The sequence below is a fragment of the Podarcis raffonei genome, chromosome 7 (assembly GCF_027172205.1).
Source record: "Podarcis raffonei isolate rPodRaf1 chromosome 7, rPodRaf1.pri, whole genome shotgun sequence".
In the NCBI taxonomy this organism is placed as follows: domain Eukaryota; kingdom Metazoa; phylum Chordata; class Lepidosauria; order Squamata; family Lacertidae; genus Podarcis; species Podarcis raffonei.
Genome location: NC_070608.1, coordinates 61,240,732 through 61,255,812, shown reverse-complemented (window position 1 = coordinate 61,255,812; position 15,081 = coordinate 61,240,732). Strand labels below are relative to the sequence as shown.

General features: G+C 40.7%; 1 long non-coding RNA gene across 1 annotated transcript; it reads right to left on the bottom strand.

Moving 5' to 3' along the window:
- Positions 1–8,369: 8,369 nt before the first annotated feature.
- Positions 8,370–10,878, bottom strand: LOC128417755 (uncharacterized). The gene is made up of 3 exons (XR_008331539.1): positions 10,679–10,878; positions 9,954–10,213; positions 8,370–8,937 (listed from the first exon to the last, which is right to left on the bottom strand). It is a non-coding gene; the product is annotated as an uncharacterized LOC128417755 (long non-coding RNA).
- Between the last annotated feature and the right edge of the window lie 4,203 nt (positions 10,879–15,081).

Genomic DNA, 15,081 nt, shown 5'->3' with positions numbered 1-15,081 from the left:
CTGCATAGGCCTTGTGGTGCATGTGATTCAGATTCTATTCAGTTGAACCTCTGGTTACAAAGTTGGTTGGACAGTGTTCTCGAAGCTACCAGCATGAGTTTGACCAGACTGCAGGAGGACAGGAAGACTGGAGTGCCTGGAACATGTGAGGCTGCAGGTCCCTTATTTTGGCTGCTGGTCCCTTATTTTCAAATCTGTAAGTTGACAGCTATGTATCTGGCAAAAGTGAATATCGGAAGGAAAACAGTAGGCTGTGTTTCAGGAAGGATCTTTTGAGTTAATGCTGTGTCTCAACCTGTAAAAGCTTTAGTCATACATGATTTGACTACAACACAGGCAGCTTGGTGTGGCAATTCCGTACAACTAGGGCTATTTTCCCAGGGGAAACTTACAGGAACTCTGTTCCGGCACTTCTCAGGTGAGCACCATTGCCATTCTAAGAGAACAAGGGAGGTGTTCATAGTGAATTCTGGCACCTCTTTTTCCAGAAAAATAGCACTGCATACAATACATGCTCTGCTCCTAGGAAAAGATGCAGTTATCTGATTAAGCAGAAATAGAAGCTGCCTTCTTGGACCCCTATTGGTCTCATCTGCTCAATCTACCCAAGCATGTCTTCTCCTGCAGGGGAAGTCCCTAACTCACCAAGGGTTTGAAACCCATTGGCTAGAAAGTGTGAGACATCCAACCTTCGGATGAAGCAACTTTCAGCCATGCACTTTTGCTGACTTACACTGAGACATAAAAAAGTTTCACTGGGTTTTTCTATGAAGTTATCTCAAAAACAACAGTATTTTTTCTAATGTCATTGTCTCTTTTAACCCCAGCATGCCTCTGTGTAACCTAATACTTTACAGCAGTGCAAAATTCTAACTTAATAAAGTCTACAAGAATTTCCTCCATTACCATTTGAATAAGTAATTTTTTTGCAAAGAAAGGTATAATGTCCTGCCATCAATTCAGGAACAATATTTTGTCCTTCACACATTTCATAATATCCAATAGTTTTATTGTTTTTATGGCTGTGAGGAGCCTATCTAGCCCTGTTACTGATGGCTGCGGATAGACAAACACTTTTTCAGTAAATGGGCCATTAGTCTATGAGTTCTCCAGTTTTCTTCTGTTGTAGTACATTTAAATGGCCTTAACTAGCTCTTGGTTTATTTTATTGCTTTTTTTCATTACTTATTTTTTATTTGTATGTTTATAAATTGTATATCTTGATTGTATATTAGTTGTATATTTTTATTTGTACTGCTGCAAGCCACCTTGGCTGCTACCACAAAAAGGGGGTATAAGTTTAAGAAATAAAAATAAATGAATATATGAATTTTCTGGAACAAAAAAAAGCAATGAGGTAACTTAAAACTTTATATTCCCATCTCCAACTTCAAAGTTATAGGGGGTGTTGCTAAACTTTCTTCCCAACCTACAATATGATTTGCATAAATGGCAAATAATTTACATAATATGCCAAATAGGTCACTTGGATATTGGGAACTGCAGTATGGCAACCCTAACAACAATTACATTGTGCACTAAGAACTAAATTCCAGAAGGATAATCTTCCAGAAATGTAAAGCTCAGGAGCTGAATCCTAGAGGAAATTTTGTAGAAAGTTAGGGTTTTCCTTCCCACTTCCGCTATAGCAATAAAACCTTTGTTGGTTGTAGTAATTCTCAACCAGAAATCTAGAATAAAGACAGTTTTTGAAAGGGGGTAAAAGCTAGTACAAATAGTTCTACATCTAAAAGGTCCACTGTCCAGACCTACATAAAGGAAAAGTCACTTGTGAGAGCTGAGAACAGGGCAAGGAGGCCCAAAAAGTCCTGCCCCCCCCACCACTTTGATCTTACATAACTCAATTTTCTTAGTAAACAAATCCAATAAATTGATGCAGTGCAAAACAAAGGTCAGGTAAGAAGCAGGGGGATAGTCTACTCACATGCCTCTCATTGCTACTTTTCCATTTTTTGCTAACTTGCATTATGCATTTTTTAAAAAAAAGGATAAAAGAGGCCAGAATGTGATGCCTTTTGGTTCCTTCAAAGACAGTGTAAAGATGCCATGTACTTTCCATCATGGAAAATGGCAAGGCTCCTAGCCGGGAAGCAGAGCAAGACTCCCCTTTGCAGACATAGAGAGCTGAAGATAAATGATAAGCCGTTGATTTTCTGTAGTCTTGCCCTGTACTGGCATTATCTGTCCCTTCCTTGCAGCATTGTAGGCACAACCCTATTTTGTCAGCAACTTGTGGCATTGTCCTGATAATTTGAGCACCTTATTTTTAGTTCAACTTCTTGAACTATCCATTATGCTTTAATTATGAGTTTTACAGAGTTGAAGATGAAGAATCCTGATGCAATCTAATGTCTAGCTGCCTTTATTTTTTATTCAATCTTATGGCACTGTTCTTGTGAACAACAATTTTTCTGTATCTTCCACAAGTTGTTTATGTGCCTGTGGATTATGTCCAACTATGTTCAGAGCACACTCATTGAAATTAATTGGCATGTTTAACCATGACCATTAATTTTTACATATCTACTTTCAGTAGAACTTTGTTGGATAATGCTATATTTTTAACCATTTTATATGATTTCAGCTTTTTGGTTTTGTAGGAAAACGACCCCTTTCCCTAATCAAAAGTGATTTAACACAGAAGAATGAACAACAACAACATCGAGATAGAAGCTTAAAAGTACCCAATTCACAATAGCATCCCTTAGGAGTGATGGTGTAAATATTTTGGGTTCCCTAAGTGGCTATAGGGTAGAATTTGTCAGCATCATAGAGAACCAAGTAACAGCTGTCTGATGAGACAAACAGTTTTCTTTTTTTGGGAGGGGGAGAAATAACATCAAAATGACATTTGGAAAGGGACACAATGTACATTATATTTATATACTAATGCCAGTCGCCCCAAGGCCAAGATGACAGAACTAGAATGTGGAGCGCTGAAACAGAGCACAGATTAAGAGAACAGTCCTATGCACAAGAAACCGGCATAAAGCAAGCTGGTGTAAAATTACACCAGATCCAAACTCCAGAACATGTCATCTTTGCAACTCCTTGACATGGAAACCACCTACCAAGAGTACCTCCACCTTGTTGGGATTTAGTTTCAGTTTACTGGCCCTCATTTAGTCTGTTACTGCCTCCAAAAACCAGTTCAGCATTCGCACAGCACAAATGGAATGGAAAGATAGAGCTGGGTCATGGGTGTCATCCACATACTGATGAAACTGTGCTCCAAAACCTCTGATGACATCTCTCAGCAGTTTCATATAGTACATATATTATTTTCTAGAGTGCTGTTGTGGCACAACCTCATGGCCTTCACAATGGAATTCCAGGTGAATTCGTGCCCACCCAGGGATGGTTGTGGGCAGCATTCCTGCATTGCAGGGGGTTGGACTAAATGACCCTTGGGATCCCTTCCAACTCTTCAATTCTATGATTCTGTGATTCGCTACAGCTCTGTACTTGGTTTTACAGGCTACCGTTTGAGTGATCAACAAAATATTCCTCTACATGCCCAATAGCACCATCTGCTGGTATGAAGCATGACAAATGAAATTACCATTAATTAAGACGTAATTATGTGTGAGCAAATTGATTCCATGCCATAAATTTGGCTCTATCTGCTGATATGCCATAGATACATTTATCTATTTCCATATCTAAATCTAAGAGGGCCCTTCAGCAGCAGTAGTAGAGCAACACTGATTGTGCCCATTATTGGAGAAATCCAGGGACTGATTATTTCGATTACATAGGTAGTACTGTTGAATGGATGAGTAGGATACAAATTCTAGTTTTTGAGCTCCTTCTTGTATCATTCTTCCTGGTGTTCAAGTTGTTACAGAAGGTGCTTAAGGCTGTGATCCTAAGCCCACTTACCTGGGAGTAAGTCCCATTGACTTTAACAGGATTTCCGAGTGATTGTAGCAAGGATTGTGTTGTTAGTGGGATTGGGGGTATGTTTAAAATTTCAGTTTTACCATCATATTTTTGTGACTTTGGTAAGAATTTTTGTTATGCTGCAGCAGAGGCATGCTAAAACTTAAGTAGAAATAATGATCCACAGTAACAGAGAGCTCTGTTGGAATTATCTGCACTAAAATGTCAATACAATGCTTCCTATACATTGTTAGTGATTTTATTTGACTGAATCAGCTAAGAGTGGGATTTAAACTCTTAAATGGGCTCTGGGTACCAGGAAGGTGCTCTGTTTCCTGGGTTTTCAGTAGGATGCAATGTTAGTTATACCACCACTGTTTCTGCAACTCAATAGTTTCAGCCTCTTAGACGATTAATGGGTTCAATAAACAAACTTATGTGCCTGCCTGTTATTGATTTTGTGGTAGCAACATGGTTACAAGCACTGCCATCAGTTTTAAAAGCACAATTAATGGACTTTAAAAGGTGTGCTTGTACTTCTTAAAATTTTATCGCATATACTGTAGGTCCCTGTGCTTTGCATTATTGTAACAATGCGCTATACCTTATCTCGGGGATAACCAATGTGGTGCCCTCCAGATGTTACCCTACAACTCCCATCACTCCTAACCATTGGCCATGTTGACTAGGGCAGGTGGGAATTGTGGTGCAACATCTGGAGAGCACAAAATTGGCTACCCACTTTATTTTATCAAAGAGAACAAGGGTAGTCAACATGGTGCACTCTTGACATTATGGACTATGATCAATGGTGGCGGTGATGGAAATTGTAATGCATAACATCTGGAGGAGACCACACTGGCTATGCCTAAGAGAGACAGAAAATATAGCTTGTGGTTCTTTTTTTCTAGGTAAAGTGATTATTTTAATAATAGATTACTCCCCTGCTCTTTCTATTTCTGGATCCAAGCTTTATCTGTTCTAAAGCAATGCTATTCTAATGTTAAGCCATCTTCATATCTCACTCCACAGGTGGCTACATTTAAGGGAAATCCGATGTAACGTTTGAAAACCACACACAGGCTTTGGGACAGTGAGGGATGAGAAGGGTGATTCATGTGCTTTTCTCGGGACACACAGTAATAATAAGACCTGCTTTAATCTCGGGCACCACAGATTAATTTGTCAAAAATCTCCATAATAAAACAAGCCTTTGCTCCAGGCAGAGTTATTATCACTGCTACATTAGTTCGACTTTATAATGAAAACCGCTGTGCTCAGTGCAACTGACTCTTGTACCTTCTGCTCATAATTCTCAGCTGCCTCTGCTAATATTTTATTCCCATTATCTGAATAAAGTCTTGCACACAATGTTAGAGAGCTGTACTAAGAACTTAGGTGCGTTGTTGATGGCAATTACATATTTTTTTTGTTATGGTGTGATGAGCAGGTAGACATGATTTAGGGAGAAAACAGCATTGCAGGCCACATTGGCTCACCTGTTGGATTAGTTAAGATTGGCTTGTGGGCTGGAGGTTCCCCACCCTTGCTCTGGATAAACCATGAGCTGTAACCAGAGTTTGTTCTTTGTTTACTTCCTGTGCTTGTTTGGAGGAGACAAACCATGAACCTGGATTGAGATGACTTGCTAAGCAAAATCATGGTTTAGCCCTGAATAGCTGCTTTGGAGGTTGGATGCCGTTATAAATGATAGAGTAGAGTAATTTCTATCAAATATTCATTAGCTGTACAATTTATTTGGATTCATGAATAAACCACTCCTGTAATGTTTCAGTTTTAGTTACTTGTTTTTGCATTGGCATTAAATGAAATGTTTTATTAGTTGTGCTAAAGTCTGTAATAAACCTTCAGTAATATTTATTTAAAATAGTAGAGACATCACCTTGCCAACAAAGGTCCGTATAGTAAAAGCTATGGTTTTCCCAGTAGTGATGTATGGAAGTGAGAGCTGGACCATAAAGAAGGCTGATTGCCGAAGAATTGATACTTTTGAATTATGGGGCTGGAGGAGACTCTTGAGAGTCCCATGGACTGCAAGAAGATCAAACCTATCCATTCTTAAGGAAATCAGCCCTGAGTGCTCACTGGAAGGACAGATCCTGAAGCTGAGGCTCCAATACTTTGGCCACCTCATGAGAAGAAAAGACTCTCTGGAAAAGACCCTGATGTTGGGAAAGATGGAGGGCACAAGGAGAAGGGGACGACAGAGGACGAGATGGTTGGACAGTGTTTGCGAAGATACCAGCATGAGTTTGACCAAACTGCGGGAGACAGTGGAAGACAGAAGTGCCTGGCGTGCTCTGGTCTATGGGGTCACGAAGAGTCGGACACGACTAAACAACTAAACAACAACAAAAAACAATTTATTTTGAAAGCTCTTTTCAATGTAAATAATGTAGGTATCTTGCACCAAGTCAAGAAATACATGCATAGCAACATAGAAGGGCAGCTGTATTGACTATTTTAGAACAAGGCAGCTTACACCGAAAATGTTGAATTAGATAAATAATGTAATAAAAACAGCATTGGATAAAATTATGTACAGCAATACCATAAGTCCTTGAAAGACATTATACTACTTTTTCATTTGGGCAGGTATTCATGGATTGGGATTAGACTGACCCAAGAGGTTTTTCTATATTATTTGCATTTTCCCTATAGAATGTATTTTACCTGCTTAAGTGCTTAGGAAATTGTGGGATATAAATGCTGATATATGTCACAGCTGTTTTACCGCTCTGTTACCCTTTTACAGGAATTACAGAGAATTTGGGTACTTCAATAAATGAGCCAGCAGAGGGCAGATTTACATCTACTATTGAATTGAGCATGCACTGAGCATTCTGGCTTTTAAGAAAGTAGAATTATTACTGCTCAACATTAAACAATGCCCATCTGAAGGTTACATATATTCTTGTGTGTTTCTCAACTGAAATATTTGCTTTTAATTGCCAAATAAGTATAGTGCAGCTGCTTGTTTCTTTGTTTAAATGATAATTTCCCATCTTTTTAACACATAGGAACATATTTCCACAAAATATGCCCCTACATTATTTGGAGTTAATTTGCCTAATCCTGCCCTCTCCATCTTATTATTCAGTTCTGTAGTATCCAATGAATTGCCCTGTGGTATAGATTAATGAAATTGCCCTGATATTTTTAATAGTTCTTCAAATGCGGTAGTACATTTTAATTTACCTGATTAAAATTTGCCTTTAAAGGAACTTAATTTTGTATTGTTTGAAACAAAAGAGTCTTGCGAGCAAATTGATGATAGCATTCAATTTTTTCAGCAATTGCCTTTGAACTTTGCAATCTTCTTCCAGTTCTGTCACGACTGTTATTTTCACTGATGACCCCTCAGATTACCCAGAACAACCGTTTGAAAATTGTTGGAGTGTGGAAAAATTCTACAGTTGTAACACTCAAGATACAAATCAACCCAACTGAAGAAAATTAAAGTGGGGGAAGGGAAACAATTAAGCTGTACAATTAGATTCTGGATGTCCATTGTGAAAACCTGAAAAGTTATACAAAACCACATTCTACCTTGGATCAAAAAGCTGTCTTAGTGTGTGAAATATTTTAGAAGGGGCTTGGAGAACTGGAAACAGATATTGTACTAAGAAAGGTACAAGGCTAAGAAAGCCTTGTATATTTTCTGTCAAGCACACACAGTTCATTCAGAAAGATATCTCCTTGACAGGCTATCTGCATACGATGGTTCCCAATAAATGTACAAGCTGGCAAGGATACCGCATGACATTTGAGAAGTGTAAAGCACAAAAGAACAACAAACAACAGAAGCTTGAAACTGATCTAGAGAAAAATATTCAAAACCTGTCTGACTGCAGCAGGCTACTCTTAAGTACCAGCCTTGATACCAGATGCTAGAAAGGTAAAGGGCCATTCATAACATGCCAGAGCTGCTAAATAAACCCTTAGTAATGAGGCTTGTGGAGAGGGTCCAATACACAACACAATACTCTGAAGTGCTCCAGTGAGAAAAAGGCTTGAAATAAGGCTGAATGATCTTGAGAACAAGAGCGACAGAATGTCTCCAATGAGCCAAAAAAGTACAGTTTCCCTTTCAGGCTTAGTGCAATAGAGCAGCTCCAAGAATGGAAAACAAAATGGACAGTGGGGGAGCAGGGGAAGAGGAAAAAATTCTCTGTTGTTATCTTCAAAATGAAACCAGTGATTTTGTAAGCTTTGTGTCCACCCATCCTGCAAGCAGCTCAAAAGCCTTGAATCAAATAGCTGTGGCACACTATTGTTTTAAATCCGGGTGGGGGGGCATGCAATCCTCAATACATTGCTGGACCAGTAACCCCAGGCAGCCAAGCCAGGGGTGATGGGAGTTGTAGTCCAGCAACATTTGAAGGGCCACAGATTCCCCAGTGCTATTTTATATTTATATTCATGGTTTGCTCTTACAACCCCCCCCCAAGCTTTTAGTGTATAAGAAGTAAAGTTTACAGGCAATTCTAACAAACAACTGAATGAAATAATTCAATTCCTAGTTTCAGTGTGACTTGGAAATAATCATGTTTCAGTGATACAAGGGAAATTTTAGATTGATTTTATTCTAGTTTTTGCACTTGTTTTTGATGTTTTGAGTTCACCTTTCTGGGGGAAAAGAGACTCATAATTAACATCATGGCCGTATAGACCAGATTTTTAGAGTCTGGTCAATTTGTGCTGTAATCTTGTACCCACTTACCTGCAAGCAGTGCTTTTTTCTGGGGGTACACAGGGGTACGCATACCCCTAAAATTTTTGTGAATGTAATGGGACAAGAAACTATTTAAAATTTAAAAAATTAGTTTCTTCTCTAGCATGGTGAATTGTCAGTTCCGTTGCTACCCCTGATGGCGGCATCATTTCCTGTCACAGTGTTTCCTGAGTCTCGGACAGAAGTGAGCGTTTAATGTGTGAAGTAGGGGTGGGAATCTAGCACGGTGATTGGTCAGTTTCGTTGTTACCACCTCCGATGCGGCTTCATTTCCTTTCCTGGAAAGGAATCGGGAAGATGTTAATGCACACAACCTCATGCCAATGTGGAAGTAACTGTGAGCTGCCAGCTGTGTAATATGATGCATGTTCTTTGTACTGTATTTATTTTTCCTGATTTGAACTATAAAATGGTGATTTTCTTAAGTCAAAATGAGAGTACCCCTAAACATTTTTTTAAGGAAAAAAACACTACCTGCAAGTAAGCCTCATTGAACTCTGGGACTTATACCTAAGTCACCACCAACACTAGCTGGCCATCAGTGTTTTCCTGATATTATTTCCTTGGGTGCTCTGGTATACAGGAAGCTTATGCAGGAACTACATTCTGGGGGAAATTGCATATAGTCAGAATAAGCCATTGGAACACCCCTACATGACCGTCCTTACCTTCTGGAGCATGGCAGAGAGATTTTAAGCATCAGCCAGCTTTCTGCCTTGCTTACCCTCCTGTGAGATTGTAGCCCCGATGTCTCCCTGTTTCTTCCTGCTTCTTACGTTATGCTTTTTATTGAAAATATAAGACATTTGTTTTTTTCCTCATATAAGAAGCTTTCATGCTTTGCAAAACAATTCTAATCTTGCCAGAAGTTGAAAGAGCAAGAAGATCAACTAGTCTGAAGCCCTGACAGTTTGCTAATTATTCCTGCACCCCCAATTAGTGAAAAGAAGACGCATTTCTGTCTTTTTGCACCCATCATGGGCCTCTAGCTTCACCTTATTAGGTTAGTAAAGTGTGACAAGAGTTCTCTGGCCTTCAGTAGAAGATGGGGGCTGGCATCAAAGCCAGGAGAACAATAATTTTATTAGACTCATACATTCTTCATGCAGCAAGATAATACTGGCAGGGAATAAGATCTTGTGAGAACCCAGTAAGCAAGGCAGAGAGCTTAAAAACTCTTTTTGCGCAGGATTTTGCGTGCATTTAATTTGTGCAATTTCAACTGGTGAGCCGTCAATCAAGTAAAGTTAAGAATCACACAAGTTACCGTAAATGTGCATAAGTTGTGAGTTACCTGTACCTTCTCCCTTGATCTGGCCTTGCCCTGAGGTGTGGTGAATTCTGTCTGCGTCTTGGAATCTACTTTGCCCCACCATTGCAAATACTACTCCTGTTGATGGGCAGAGGTGTTCCTTTACTGTAGACTGCTTTCCCCCCTCTTTCCTTTGCTGTTGGCTTTTAACAAACCTGTTCTTTTACTGCTTCTTTCAAGGCATGTCAGCAGTTCTTTGGCCCTTCTCACCAGGGAAGTGGTTGTGGCTTTCACTGATTGTTCTTTGTTAAAAAAAAGAAAGAAAAGGCAGTTCTCAAATCTCTCAGCTAGTTCCACTTTCTCTCCATTTACATATAATGATATTTTTCAGAGGGTAATGTGTTAGCCAGTTGCAGCAAATGCAATGGGTCTTGTGGCATCTGAAAGACTAAGAAATTACAGCAAAAGCTTTCAGGGGCTACAGTCCTTTTCAACAGATGCACCATGTGTTATCCTGAATTCCAGCTGTTGTATGCATATGTAAGCAGAGGGTGGGATGTCAGAGGGTAATTAAATGCAGAAAGTACAGAAAATGATAATTAAGAACAGTGGCTGTTCACAAAACAGTTGTTGGTGGATAACACAGACATTCCAGCAATAGCACACCAATTAACACATGTAGTGTGATAAAAACAGCAACAGCGACAACACTTTATCCTAATTTAAACCACAGGAGACAAAGCCAAGTCTCTCTACCTGATACCTACCGCAGTGGGATGCATGTTTGCCTTGAGTTACCAGGCCCATGTAAGCGGTGGCTGACTCCATTTTGAAACCTTTTACAATGACTTGAAATAAAGTTGTCTCTGACCCAGAATTCAATTTTTGCCAGCCAGCACACAAAGGCATTTGCCTACAGAGACTGGTGTGTTTCTACTTTCAAGGTCCTTTTGCCTGTTTTAGAGGTATTTTCTTCCTCTTTTATTTAAACGACACATGAATTCTGATTTCCTGTAAAGTAAAAATAATGTTATTTTTTAAAAATTATAATGCAGAACCTTCATTTTGAAATTCTCTACCTACTCTTGTATGAAAACTTACGCTACCGAGTAGGGTGGCCGGATAACATTGGGCTTATTATGTCAGAAGGGAATGTAAGGCATCTCTGTGGCCCTGAAAATACCTGCAGTGTACTAAAGTGCAAAAACAAACCAACCCACAACATTTTCTATGGTTACCAGATGTCCCCGGGGACAGTCCCTGGATTTACAAACCTGCCCCCAGACAAAATCCGTCCCCGGAATGTCCCTGGATTTCATTTAATCTCCCCGGATTTATATTTTAAGTGTTGTAGATTTATTAGTAGGGAATGAATGTTGCATGATTGGTTCACCGGCACAAGACACATTATATCGAGACTTCCGGCAAGGCAAAATGGTGGGCTCCACAGCAGCGAGCAGCTCCTGAAGCCAGCCAGAGCCAACTGTGCTACCAAGCTGGCTCCGGGCTGCTGAGACTGCCGCTGCCACTGCCAACGGGGAACTGGGGACGCCCAGCACGTCAACTGGGGGAACTGCTGACCCCCCTCCCCCTGTGACCCAAATTGAGCCAGGAGTGAGAACACTCGGCCAATTGGCTGACTGCCCGGTGGCGCTCCGGGGCTAGGAAAACCAACGTAGGGAGAAGGAGGAGAGAGAAAGAGGAAGGAGGGGAGCCCCGACCTTACCGCCACCACCGCCACCACTGAGTAGGAGAGGTACAAGGTACGAGAGCACTGCGAGGGCAAGGATATGTGGCCAAGTCCAGGACCTACGCAAGCTTCCTCCATGGTGGCTAGCACTCCAAGAGAGCAGACCAGGGCCCAGAGGAAGGCTGCGCAACAGAGGAAACCACAGAAGAGAAGATATTACTTATTTTTTAAATAAAAAAATAACTTTTTAAAAATAACTTTTCTTCCTCTTTTCAAAAAAAAATGTGTCCCCAGATTCTTTGGGGGGGGAAATCTGGTAACCTTACCTTACATGCAGGTAAGGGATCAGCTGCAGCAAGGTACAGAGACCGGGGATAAAATCTTGCTCACTTCCTCTTTCCATGAGCAAGCATGACAAAAAATGAGGACATTTTCTTATTATCCTATATTGATTCCTGTTTCACATTTCATACTGTACATTTCCAAAAAGAGAGCAAAGTACTGTATCCTCCTTTCTTTTATGAACTAACATAGCTCTGTAAATTTGTTAATTTTCCTAGTAAGAGATGGGTGGGGGAGGTTTTTAATCTTGGTTTCCACGTTTCAGGAACTTCAGTAAAGCACATATAAAATACATAACAACTACACTACAGTCTTTCTGGCACCAGGTTATAAAATTGTTACTGGCCCAGAGAGTGTATGACCTCTGTTCTACTTCAATAGTTTTGTGTTTTTGTTGCCTCTCGATCTTATTCTTGCTTGAAAAATATCATGTTGCTTTGTTATATTGTATTTTAAAGTTTGATTGGGCACTGCACTGGAATCCCCTGGACAAGGGGTGTCCTAGTTTTTTCTTTATAGTAAAAATTAATTAAATTAAATAGCTTAAGCCATTGAAAGCTTTAAAAAAACTAACAGTAAGAGGAACAATGCCCATCGTTGAGTAAGGTTGCTAGGTAACGGTGACATGTCCTCCTTTGTGACATGGCCTCTTGCAGGATTACTTGCCAGAGGTCTTTGGTTAGAGCAGGTCTTTGAAGGGAGTTAGATATTGTGCATGTGGTAGTTTAGGAGTTATAGCATTAGTTGAAGAGTAATTTTATTTGTTAGAGAGTTGTTGCATTACTGAGAAAGGTAAAGTGATACAAAAAATCATAACATCTTTTAAACTGTAAATAGAATTTCTTAGTGACTTCTATATTCTGGTTCCGTCACAATTCATGAAGGTTCAGAATGAGATGAGAATCTCCTGTAATGGCTCTATTCATTCCCCCCCCCCCAAAAAAAAACATCCTCAGGACCAGTTTAAACGCTTCAAATGATCCATGTTTAGGCAAGATCCTTTGGCAAGCTGTTCTCAGTGTGTCCAACTCCTTGCTACATTCTCCACAAGATGCCTATGACACCAAATTCATGTCAAGCCCATAGGTATCAGGTGCCCCAAGTTGAAAGCAGCGATGTAGAGCATGAAGACATTACAACCTCACTTTCTCCCAACTCTGTCCTAAACTGAAAAGCATCAGAACGAGGTGTGTGTCATGGCAGGGCTTCTGCCACTTGAAGCAGCGTCCTCACTTGCCTCATGACTGGGCCTGATCTGCCTGCAGTCTCCCTTCCCCCTGCTGAAATTAGGGCTCCATCTGCACTATATGTTTAAAGTGGTATCATACAGTGTGTCCGCATCCAATCACCACCCCATGATTCCACCCCCTCCATTTAATCGGGATTCAAGGTTTATGCGGTTGGCAAGGGTGTAGGAAGGGGGGCGGTGGGGGCGGATCGCTGTCGGGGGAATGGGGGGAGCTGCGTCGCTTTGCCAGCAGCATTCCCCCCTCCCTTTCATTTTGACAGGGAGGCTTGGGAGTCACAGGCGGGCCATGCGCCAAATGTCACTCTCCCTCAGCGAAGAAACCCGGGGAGTCACGGGCGGGCGGTGCGCTGAATGTCCACCATGGGTGGCTCGTTCCACCCCCGGATGCAGGGCACATGCATCGCTCTGTGCACCCGAATGGCCCCACCCCCTTGGGAGCGCACCCTGACCCCCTGGGCAGCGCGGGCGTATGCTCCGCCACTGGCAGGAAGCAGACCCTTCCCACAGAAGCAGTAAATCTGGATTAAACAGGAATACAATATGCTCTGCTCCTGAACTTCAGCCCTTCCCCAAGCAAAAGCCAACCATTAACAGTAAGAGACCACTGATCAGAATCAAAAATCAAAAGCAGTTGTTGCTCTGCCACCAAAGGCATCGTGCAGCAACCATGTGATGAAAGGTTAGCAGCAACAGGGCCAATAGGCCTTTCTGAGTGGCATTCTATTACACTTATGGATGCCAATATATTTTTTTAAGTATGTGGCAATAAATAATTATGCTTTTCTTGGCACATTACGCTGGTATTTTTTCAAAGTGCAGAGTACACCCTGCTTGTTGTCAGCCATATTAAATTATTTTTTCAAAGTCACAGAAAAGGAACGGTGTCTTTGCCCCTTCTGTCTCTTTGTCTCTCAAGATGTCAAGCTCATATGTTGCTCTTATAAACTCTGTGCTAGGAAGGTTTTAATGGCTGACAGTTTGAATAATATGCTATCACTTCTCAACACGCTCTGATTAAACTTGGGCAAACAAGGCATTGCCTAGGAAAATCTACAAATCACCCTTGATGATTCATTTGGCCAAGCTGAATCACTTAAACTGATTGCACCAATTGTGCTGTCAGAAAAAAAAATTCAATTAAAGAAACAAAATAGCAGCCACAGCATCAAGAACAACAACAAATTGATTACACTCCCAACGTTTTGATATGTTGCTGTCTGCTGAAGGCTGAAAAATAGACAGGTGAAATGCAGTCCTCTGGGATCGAAGTTGCTCTCTGGCATAATTGGCATCAGAAAACTAAAGCGGATAAGTGCACAGCATGTGTAAAACAATTGTGTCCTCATGGTGGCATCATTTATTGCCATTCTAGAAAGGTATCCGGTGTTGGTTTAGGGTATTTTGCTAAAACACTATACGTACAAAATAAAAAATGGTGGTATAGTGGCTTGCAGTCACAAACGCAAAGAAGGATTTGTATTCCCATGTGTCCTGGGAATTTGTCTGTGTAGGAGTTATCATCCAGGTTCAAAAGAAATTATGCAGGCATGCAACAGTGCCTCCATTTAATTCAGGGACAGTACAGTTTGTGCTTTGCATGCAGATAGTACAATTTGTGCTTTGCATGCAGAAAGCCTCAGGTTCAATCCCCCGTATCTTCAGGTAAATCTTAGATTGCAGGTTTAGGAACGAATCTCTGGTTGCTTCCAGATAACCTATTTCTTGAGCAGTCAACCCGATTTGTTTGCTGGGGCCATTATATGACATCACTTCAAGTACTTGTTGTTCTAATTGTTTAAACTGTTTAGAATTGCTTTTCACTGCTTTTTAACTTGTGTGCTTTTAAATTTGGGATTTTTGTTGTTGCCGTTTAAATTCCATAATTCCTT